The sequence below is a fragment of the Tupaia chinensis genome, unplaced genomic scaffold (genome assembly GCF_000334495.1).
Source record: "Tupaia chinensis unplaced genomic scaffold, TupChi_1.0 Scaffold000373_2, whole genome shotgun sequence".
Lineage (NCBI taxonomy): Eukaryota > Metazoa > Chordata > Mammalia > Scandentia > Tupaiidae > Tupaia > Tupaia belangeri.
The window spans coordinates 36,650-48,008 of record NW_006159871.1 but is presented as its reverse complement, the minus strand read 5'-3'; the positions used below and the strand labels follow the sequence as shown (position 1 = coordinate 48,008).

The 11,359-nt window shown below is 36.7% G+C and overlaps 1 long non-coding RNA gene across 1 annotated transcript in view; it reads left to right on the top strand.

Annotated features, from left to right (window-relative positions):
* LOC114008713 (uncharacterized) overlaps nt 1-10,890 on the top strand; it is a 196,172-nt gene extending 185,282 nt beyond the window's left edge. Inside the window, exon 3 of the long non-coding RNA XR_003550221.1 lies at nt 10,461-10,890. This is a non-coding gene — a long non-coding RNA (uncharacterized LOC114008713). The remainder of the gene's footprint in view (nt 1-10,460) is intronic.
* The last annotated feature ends 469 nt before the right edge of the window (nt 10,891-11,359 follow it).

Genomic DNA, 11,359 nt, shown 5'->3' with positions numbered 1-11,359 from the left:
ATATATATATATATATGTATATATATATAAAATAGTACAATATGGAGTGAAGAAATAATGGTGCCATAATTATATATTCTTCCATCTTTCATTATATGTTTGTGGACTTGTCTGAATCTTGCTGGGAGACAGGTTCCATCAATGCTCTAAAGAAACCAAACAGAGAAAGCAACTTCTCTTTCTCATCTGGTAACCAAAGAAAAAAGGATGGTAGGAGTGTCATTCATATCAAATGAATGACAAGAGAAAATTGGAAGTATACAATCTATGTGCAACATCCTCACTCTAATCAAAATGTTCAAGGGGTGTAATCATGGCTTTGTGTTCTCTCTTGGTTCATGTCAACTTTCTAAGGTTGATTTTCCATGTTTTAAAGCCATTTGACATCATGCCAGTAATTAACTTTTACTTAGATTAGCAGAGTTATTTTATTTTGTTTGTAAAAAGAATTCTGCCTATTATAGAAACTAGTACCAGAAATTGGGGTTATAAGCAACATCCCACGGTGACAATGGAGGAGGAACTGTGGGTTGGAGATTGGTAGTTGTCTGAAGAATAGGAAAGCTCAGTTAAGGCTGAGGAGAAATAAAAATATTGTTAGTCATGGAATAGAATAGAACACTGAGTTAAAACCACCAATTCAATTACATTTAAACCACCAATTTGATTACATTATTAACCTGTTTTGTGCAGGTTTTCCAGAGAAGCTATTGCTTCTATTACAGAAGAATATGAAGAACATGAAGAATTCCAACATTTGAGATAAAGGGACTGTTTCCAATGGCATAAGACAAGAGAAAGAAAAAAAATTAGATCAAATCCTTAACTGTTTCAAGAAATAGGACAGATACGAAAGGTCTTCTAAGATGAAGCTAATAAACCATATAAATGCTACCAAAAGGTTAATATAGTCCAAATCCAAGCATACACTTTGATCCTGTAGGTCACTAAATTTCTGTTTAAGTTGGAATTACAGCCATGCGAGATCTATTACAGTGAATAGCAGGGCATTTGAGGGAGACAGGGATTAGTAGGAGGGGAAGGCTAATACTAGGGAAGTATGTAAAATTTACACCTGGCGTCCTAGATAGTAACCATCAAGAGCAAAATACATATGGCTTCCAGAATAAATACCAAGTCTGGCATGTCAATCAGAATGGACTGACTGACCTGAAGACATTTTTGAGTGTGACTAATTTACATGGAGTTGTTATGTCTGAAATAGAGCTAGTAAAATACTTTTTGGACCTAAAAAATTCTAATGCTAAGCATAAGTCCAGCATAAGTCACTAAAATATTATCTAGACACTTGATTTCCATATCTATGAAACTGAATGGAGAGTAGATCAAGTATTTTAGAGCAGAATTTTCTTTCTTTACATTTTTGAGTGTGACTAATTTACATGGAGTTGTTATGTCTGAAATAGAGCTAGTAAAATACTTTTTGGACCTAAAAAATTCTAATGCTAAGCATAAGTCCAGCATAAGTCACTAAAATATTATCTAGACACTTGATTTCCATATCTATGAAACTGAATGGAGAGTAGATCAAGTATTTTAGAGCAGAATTTTCTTTCGTTTTTTTTGGAGAGGTTTTTGCTATAGGGCGCGTGTACTCGCCAGGCCAGACAGACAGAGACAGAGAGACAGAAAGTGAGAAATCACACCGCCGAGGGGATGGCCACGCTGCAATCCCTTCTCCATTCTCCTCTCAGGCTCTTGGGCATGCACGCACACACACTCAATGTGAGTTTAAGCCACTGGGTCCAGGACTCGAACCGTGGTCAACTACATGGGAGTTCAGCGACATAGCCATTACACTAACTGCTGGTCCCAGAGCAGAATTTTCTAATTGGTGGCCACAAAGCACTGTCTGTGTGCCAAGCACAGGTTACAAATTGCTGAGATATTGTTCCCCTCAGTCCTCAAAAGATGGATGGTACATAGATAGCTAGAGCTTCCAGGTCAAGCACATACAGCTCTTCTGAATTCATTTACTCTGACATACTGTAGAGATGTTATATTCTATGTGTGCCATGATGTAAAACAGGTTGAAAGCCTTGCCCTGTAAAGGGACCCTGTAATAAAATCATAGCTGCGTATATTGTGTCTCCTATATTTTTTGAAGAATTCCTGTTTCTTTACCCATTGAACTGTGCAGTGAAAAATTGGATCTACCCAAGTGTTTCAAGAGACAGTAACTTTGAACTTAAATAATTTATGGGGACCTAGAATGACTTTTCAGTCTATTGGTCAGAGGGAGAGTTTATAAAGATCAATCAATAAATGGATTTTGGTCTATGTTGCCCTGTAGGTCCAGTGGAACAAAGCATTTACCCCATGCTTATTTTCACTAATCCTGAATAAATTTTCAGAATCCACATCATTTTCTGTAAATATCTGTATATATAGATATAAATTAAATATAAATTACATATCTTAATGTATATGTACATATATTGATTTATATCTAACTATGTGTACACACACACATACATTTTTTCATACATACATTTTGACATCTAGAATAAAAAGCTTCCTCCCAATCAAATCAGCAATTATAAATCAATATCACATAATGGGGAGCAGGTATTAAATATACTTACATGGATGTATTGGATTCAACTGCAGCTACAATAACAGATATGAGTCCATTACAGCAGAAAAGTAGCATAGTTTAGGAAAGTCATAGGTATTTTTCTATAGTCTGCCAAGCAAAGAACACTAGACAGGACTGATTCTGTGGTGCAGAGGTAATGTGCTACTCAAAAGGAGCCAGAACCTGAGCGTGCGTGTGCAGCAAGGCCTGGCCTGAGGTGGTACTCTCCTAGAAGCAGCATGGCAGCTGAGTGCAAGACCAAGATGTCCTAGAACTTGTTAGTCCTAGAACTTGCTACACAAGCAAAGGAGACTATATTCAGAAACCAAGAAACAACTAGAACAGTAAGAAAAGAAAATCATAAGTGATGAGCACTGATTTGCCAAAGCTTAAAGAGAAAAAAGAGTTTCATAATAGAAGAAAAGAATTTATCTTTATGTGAAGATCTTCACAATGGAAGAAAGTCACCCACAATATTTAATCATGAAATGGAGAAAACAATGGTTCAGCTGTTTGCTAACAAAAATGAGCTGAAGATGAAATAGAGCTTAATGTGTTAGATGAAGAAATGACTAGAAGAGAGACTAACAGAAATCATAATGGTTATGTCTCTGGACTCCCATATACTAGACCACAGTTCAAGTCCCAGACCCAGCGGCTTAAAACTCATGCCAGGAGTGTGTGTATGTGCCAAAAAGTCCTGACAGGACAATGGGGGAAAAAGGGATTGTGGCATGGCCAGCCCCCCAGGGGGTGATTTCTCACTTCCTGTCTCTCTGGTGAGTACACAACTTATGGCAAAAATCTCTCTACAAATTAATTAATTAATTAATTAAAAAAAAAAAAAAAGAAATGGTTAGGAGATACCGGTGGGGACAACTGAAAAATAGTTTGCCAAGAAGAGAGACTGGGCCAATTAAGAAGATGAAAATAGGACATAAATCTGATTAAACCAAAAAAAAGTTCATAAAGCCTCAAGATTAAAATAGAATTTAACCCTCCACCCCCCGCCTTAGAGGCCAACAGAGTGGTTAAGGTGCTAGACATCCACAGGACTGACCATGAGTCCATTCCCAGACCCAGCGACTTGAAAATCATGCCTCATGCCATGTGTGTGTACATTAAAGTCTAAAATCCCAAGAGGAAAATGAAGGAGAAGGGATTGTAGCGTAACCAACTGCCTGGGGGGTGATTTTTCACTTTTCCCTCTTTCTGTCTCTCTCAGGTAAGTGTGCACGCCCTAAAGCAAAATCCCTGAAAATTAATTAATTAAACAGATGCCTTAAGACATGCCCTGTAAAAGTTAGGAGCATATTTTGGAATTCATGCTGATGATATCTCTAGTTATTGATACTGTGATGTTTATTTGTAAAATGTACAATTTGGAAACATGTTGTTTTTAAAAATAGACTTGTGATGGATGTTATACATCCTTGTTCAATGGTATGCATTAGGAGTAAGTTTTTGGTCATTGAACTTCAAATGTATATAGGTATAGGGTTGCTTCCTAAAGACTGTTTATATCTCTCTTTTAAAAAACATATAGTTCTCCAGCCACTGACCTTGAATTGACTCATGTAATTTAAAGCCCATGTTTTAAATCATTAATCATGTCAAGGCAATTTATACATACATGTTGAAATCATCTGTCATAAGAATTCATTGTATGTAAATTTATAAATAATAAGTTCATCAAAAACAAACATGTCTCTCCCATCCTGGAGAATTTGCATGCCACCAGGTTATTGTCAATTTATGATATTATGACTTTTTCTTGAAACTATTTGTTAATAAAAAGAAAGTTCTATTAAAATAAACAGAAACTAGGTGGTGAACATAGTTCAAATCCCTGGCTTAGTCAGCCTGAAATAACCCAGACACATTTGCCAGTACCCAAGATCTGAAAGGATGGAGGTTTAGAGGAAGGGAATTGCAGCATGACTGGATCCCCTGGAGGGTGCTCTTCTCTCTCTCCCTTTCTATCTCTTTCATGTGTATGCACGTGTGATCTATTATGAATAAATAAAAGGAAATTTTAATAAATAAATACCATGCAGAGTTTGCTTTCTATACAGGAAGAATATCTGTAGAATTTTACCATCTTGAATACAGATTGAACCAATTCTCTAGCTCAGAGTTTTGTTCAGTGTTCAGAGACCCTGGTTACCTCAGGGGTTAATATGCTATTCTACATTATGGTATCATGTTTATAGTCCTCAAATAAAAGGAAATAATAGATACTCTAGGTGTCTTGTTAAAAAACAAACATGCAACAACATGGGGCAAGAAATTATTAGAGTACAATGTCTTCCAAATAGAAAATATATAAGTACACATCCTTCATGCTGAAGGAAAGTCTTTATGTTTTATTCTAATCACAAAAAAAGAAAAAAATCCCAATATTTAGAAGCCTTTTACTATTATTATTATTATTATCATTGTCATAAAGGAGATGCATCCTGTATTGAGTGAGAGATTCTGGATGAACTGAATGACTACCAGACTCAGACTCGGTTAGGGACCAGGGGACCAGAGCAAGAGAGGTACCTTCAGATTTTTTTCTCTTTAGGTTTTTGCTATAGGGCACATGTGCTCATCAGAGAGAGAGAGAGAGACAGATAGAGAGAGGGAAAGTGAGAAATCATCCCTCAGGGCAGATGGTCACAACTTCTTCTCCATTCTCTTGGGATTTTGGGGTACACACGCATGCATCCAGCAAGATTTCTCAAGCTGCCAGATCTGAGACTTAAATTGTAGTCAGTCATGTGGGAATCCAATACCTTAATCCCCAGGCCACCTTCTGGCCCCAGAGAAGGACCTCTATTTTGTCCGGAATGTTGTACAAAGAGCTTTAGACCTTAGATATTATTTATTACCTCGAAATTTATTTACAAAGTCAATTGAAATGATTAAAACTTATAGTCAAGGGGAAATAAGGTTGCTACAATGTATTTTGTAAAGGAAGGAATCCAGGTCATCTAAATTTCTTCCTCCTGTTGTCAAATTCAATAATAAAGGTTAACAGATGTCTAGTGTGACTCTACAGAGACAGGACCAATGAGATCTTATGTCTGTCAGGAGAGAGTTTTTAGGTGACCCTACAGTCAAAGAACACCTAATAAGTCAAGGTTGCAGACATAAGCAAAAAGAAATTTGAATTAATAAGGAAGGATTGTTAAAAAATTGGTTCCCATTGAACCAGTTCATGACTTGGTGTTAAGGAGGCTAGAACCCCAAAGTTGGAGTCCTGGACTCTGCATCTTGCAAAACCATAGTGGGCACATGTAAGAGCCCAAAATCCCAAAAGGAGGGAAGAGATAGAGGATTAAGGATTATGATGTGACCGTGCCCCATGGTGGGTGCTTTCTTTCTTTCTGTCTCAGGGGAGCATGTTCACCTTCCACCAAATTAAGAAAAAAGGGGAGTTCAATTGTGTGAATAGAGTCTTATTTTTCTTGCTATGACATATTTTTATTTGTATATTTTAGTCATTTTCCATTTTATTTCTTCTAAATCCTCTCAGTATTATATAGGGAATACAATTTAGTCTTTAACTGGCAAACTATCAAACAAGAAAGCAATAGAATTTGAGGAGGAATTGACATTACTCAGTTGTTTAGAATCTGAGCCAAAGGCAGTAACTCATAACTTTGTGAAAAGACATAAATGTGGTTTTGGTTTTAGTGCAAGACATACTTGTATTATAGTCAGAAACCATGTTTATGAAGTATAAATATGGGGTAAGTTATTTTTGTAAATAATGAGCTGTCAAGAAGAAACAGGAGTTAGACATTACCATTTTCTGTCTCCTACACCTGTACTTTCTCATGAGACTTGACGAAAAGCGGTTTTTATCTTCTACTCTATAGAGATAAGAGAAGGAAGGCACATCCTACCCCCTTCCTCTCTTCTGACCGCCAAAGAGGATGTTAGCCAACTGTCATTTATTCCTGAATGAATGAGGAAACAACCTACAGATTTTGAGAAAATATGGAAGTCATCAGTAAAGGTCTCACAGCCTAGTGGCAATAGAAAGAACAAGAAGTCAGCGGTGGTAGGGTCAAATGTCCAATGTGCTGGAGGCAATAGCTGCTTCTCAACAAAATTATATTGTGATATGCTCAGCTCTGAAACCAACTATACAGACTGCTTTTTGTTTCTTACCTGGCTTCCTCAGACTCTATGAACTTTTGTTTCTCTCCTAGGGAGGGAAAACAGATAATAGTGAAGAACAATTTGTCTTCCACACCTTCCCGCTAATATTGTACACTCAGGCTGACTCCAACTCTGTATCTTGAAAAACTTTCTGGTGAACTTTGTTGATTATGTGACTATTTTAGGGAAAATATTATTGGGTCTTCAGGAAAGTCATGATGCATCTTTTTGTGTAGAAAAACAGAAAAAATACATCATGACTTTTCAGATAATAATTACCATTTCTGATTTCATAGTGGTTATTGCCTGCTAACATTTTATATTTTGAGTAGCCTGCTTTATCAATTTATATTAAAATTTTAGCAAGTTCACATGATTTATCTTAGTTAGGAGTATGCTTATGCATAGTACTACTTTAATACTTGTTTTATTTCTAGTTATATTCTGGCTTCTAATCTACGTACTTTTAAATTTTACAATATGTGTTAATCTGTCTTATTTGTGTTCATCTATTTTTTCATAAAGCTAAACCTCAGTTTAATCATTTATTTTTATTCTATTTTATTATGTTTTTGTTGTTCTTTGGTTTCTATTTTTGCTTATGCTGTTATTCATTGTCTAACTTCTTAGTTTATTTGTTTACAATCATTTTACTTTCTGATATGTACACACATGCACACACACACATACATATTCAAACCTCTAAATTTTCCTCTGAATATTACTTTACCTTTTTCACATAAATTTTAATTCGTGGCGGTCTCATTGTCATTAAGCTTTATGTTTGTTATAATTTACATTGCAACTGCCTTTTTAACCCAAGGATAATTTAGTAGTCTGCTTTTTACTTTACAGACATATGGGATTATTTTAGCTATTCTTTTCTTATTGATTTCTAATTTTGTGGCATTATGGTTTGCATCATAGTCTGTATGATGTTGATTCTTTGGAATTTATAAGACTTCCTTTGTGACCTAGATAAATATGCTTATGGCTCAGAAGAATGGATAGCATGCCCTTGTTAAATGTAAAGCTATATGTATAAATATCAGTTCAGACTTACTTATTATATTGTTCAGATCTTCTATAGCTTTGCCTATTTTTCGTACTTAATCTATAAATGTTGGGAAAATATTTGAATCCTATGATGTCATTTTTAAATTTTTATTCATGAACTTTTGCAGCTATATCTTTATATATTTTAATTTAAGATTGGTGCATGTGTAGTGTATATACATATTTTAGCTGTATCTATTTTTGGGGTATGGAGAAGAGGTTTTTGCTATAGGACGAGTGTGCTCACCAGAAAGACAGAGAGACAGAAAGCGAGAAATCACCCCCTGGAGGATGGCCACACCACAATCCCTTTTCCTCCATTCTCATCTTGAGATTTGGCCACGCATGCACACGCGCCTAGCATGAGTTTAAGCCACCTGGTCCAGGACTCGAACTGTGATCAACTACATGAGAGTTCAGCAACATAGCCATTACACCATTTTCTGCTGGTCCTGATTTGGTTTAAGAGTTTTTTTTTACCAGAATATGATCTTCCTCTTAAATTATTTGAATGTGAACTGTTGATTTTTAATATTAATATTATTTTTAAATAATTATTTTATTTATTATTACTATTTAATTTGACCAGAGAGACACAGGGGTGGGATGAGAAAGGAAGCCACCAGGTCCAGGATTTAAACCACAGTCAGCCATGTGGGAATCCAGCACCCCAACCACCATACCAACTGCTAGTCCCAATATTGTTACTATTTTAAAGATGACAATTTTGGATTTGCTTGGCATATGTTTATTTAATCTTTTCTTTTTTACTTTGTGTATTTTTTTATTTATAATATATCTTTTATAAGTCATTTATGTGGATTGAGTTCCCTTAACCATGAAATGATGGGGCTGGCCCTACAGGGTGGTTATTTCTTTTTTTTTTGAGAGGTTTTTGCTATAGGGCGCGTGCGCTCGCCAGACAGAGAGAGAGATAGAGAGATAGAAAGCGAGAAATCACCCCCCAGGGGGGATGGCCATGCCGCAATCCCTTCTCCTCCATTCTCCTCTCGGGATCTTGGGCACGTGCACACACGCACTCAGCGTGAGTTTAAACAACCGGGTCCAGGACGCGAACCGCGATCGACTACATGGGAGTCCAGCGACATAGCCATTATGCTAACTGCTGGTCCCGAGAGTCTATGTTTTTTGTCAGTTACTTTATACTTTTGTTGAAACTATCATTTTTATTCAGACTTTGTTCTGCCATTTTGCTTTGTGTTTTTTATTAATCTATCTATCTATCTATCTATTTTTTTTTCTTCCCCTACCGTTTTATGGCTACGTCAATTCTTTTGTTGTGGCTGCTTCAAAAGTTAGTATTTCCATCTTTGTTCTCCTGGTTACCCTTATTGAGACTAGTGTAGCTTTTCCTTTTAGATCTGGTAATACGAGTAAAATCTGGTAAAGCGAGTAACTCAGTGTGCTCTCCTAATACTCTTTTCTTGCAACCACATTGCCTTGTTGCATTTTATTCTGGGATTTTCACGGATTTGCTATGGAGGGAAGGTATCATTATTATATAGAGAACAATAAAGTTTACTTTCTTATTCATTCATAATTCTTTTATCTTGTTGCTCTTTTCTAGGTCCATTTCTTTTACTGTTGGTGTATGATCATTGAAGATTAATATTAAAGGCGGTTTTCTTATGCTAGAGTGTTTCAGTAATTTATGTCTGAAATATTTTTGTTTCAACCTTAACATTTAAATTCCGCTTTTGACAGATTTAAAATTCTGTTTTCAATTTTTTTTTTTGAATGCTTAGAAAACATTATCACTGCTTATTCTCAAGAAATCCTGTAAAGGCCCAATGTCAAAGAGATTATTCTTATTTCTTGAGAGAAGGTCAGCAAATACTTCTCAAATTTTGATCAGATTTTTTTAAATAGCATTCAATGAGCTATTTTATTTTGAAGTCTTGCATCTTTTCTTTCATTAGAAATTCTTGATCATTTTGTTCCAATATTTACGTCAATTTATTTTTGTTCTTGTCTCGGGTTACTTTTAGAAATGTGCTATTGAGACTAGCAGATGGTGGAATGGTTACATTGCTGGACTCCCACGTAGTCAACCACGGTTTGAGTCCTGGACTTGGTGACTTAAAACTCACACTGTGTGCGTGTGCATGTGTACCCAGCAATCCCAAGAGGTGGCTGGAGGAAAAGTGATTATGGCATGGCCATCACCCCTGGGAGGAGTGATGTCTCGCTTTCTGTCTCTCTGGATAATGCATTCCCTTATAGCAAAAATCTCTCTAAAAAATAAATAAATAAATGATAAATGTGCCATCATTTTAGTCATGTATTTTACATCTCATCTTTTTCTCTCTCAGCCTGTATTCGTTGGATGGGATCCTTGTTTAAATCTTCCAGCCTACTAACTGGTTTTTAATATGTATATTTGCTGTGTTCAGTGCAGGCATTTGATTTTATTGGGTTGTCAGCAAAATCATGACATATTTTTATTATGTTTTTCTATGCAAAAATGCATCATCACTTGTCCCAAAACCCAATATTTCAGCAGTTACATTTTAATACCAAGAAGCTTCCACTGATTTTTTTTATCCTACACATTGTCCAATGTTTCCAGTATCTTCTCTCAGATATTTAAGAATATTAATTATTCTTATTTAAATTTCTTGTTTTTCAGGACTTTGAATTCTTCTTCTCCAAGAGGCTCAATTTGTCATTCCTTTCCTGTCTGTAGTCCTGCTGGGGGAGGAAATACCTCACCACAAGTTTGTTACCACCTTCACGAGTTTAGGAGTTGGGATTTAAGGTTCGTCTCAGGGCAGAGAGCTTTCGCCTTGAAATCCAAGCTTCATCTTTTTCCATTTTCCCCATCATAGGTAATGTTATCCTCCACAGGAACTCTATCATTTCCTCTGCTCCAGCCACTTTTATTTTCCAAGAGACATTCATTCTCGTTCATTCTCATCAGTTTCTGTTGTCTAGCCCAGAATATAAGCGTTGGTTGGAGAATACTGGGGGCTGGCTAGCCTGCTTGTTATTTAATGTCAGCCTAATACTGAAGGCTGGCTAGCCTGCTTGTTTTTTTTCTTCTTTTTGGAGAGGTTTTTGCTATAGGGCGTGTGAGCTCACCAGAAAGACAGAGAGAGAGAGACAGAAAGCGAGAAATCACCCCCCCAGGGGGAATGGCCACGCTGCAATCCCGTCTCCTCCATTCTCCTCCTGGGATCTTGGGCACTCACGTACACGTTCCCAGTGTGAGTTTAAGCCACCTGGTCGGAGACTCAAACCACGGCCGACTACATGGGAGTTCAGCGACATAGCCATTACGTTAACTGCTGGCCGCTAGCCTGCTTGTTATTTGATGTCAGCCTTAGCACAGATCATTTTGGTGCTGTAGGTACCACTACCAACTCACTCTACCTGGAACTGTGGATATTTTACTATCTAGCCTGTCATTAGTGCTGTGGGGGGCCAGAGCAAGGTAAAAGAATGAGTAAAGCATCACTTTTATTTCCTCCCTGAGGGCTCAGCTGCAATAGTACCATGCTGCTAAGCCATTGCGCTTCACAGATGGGA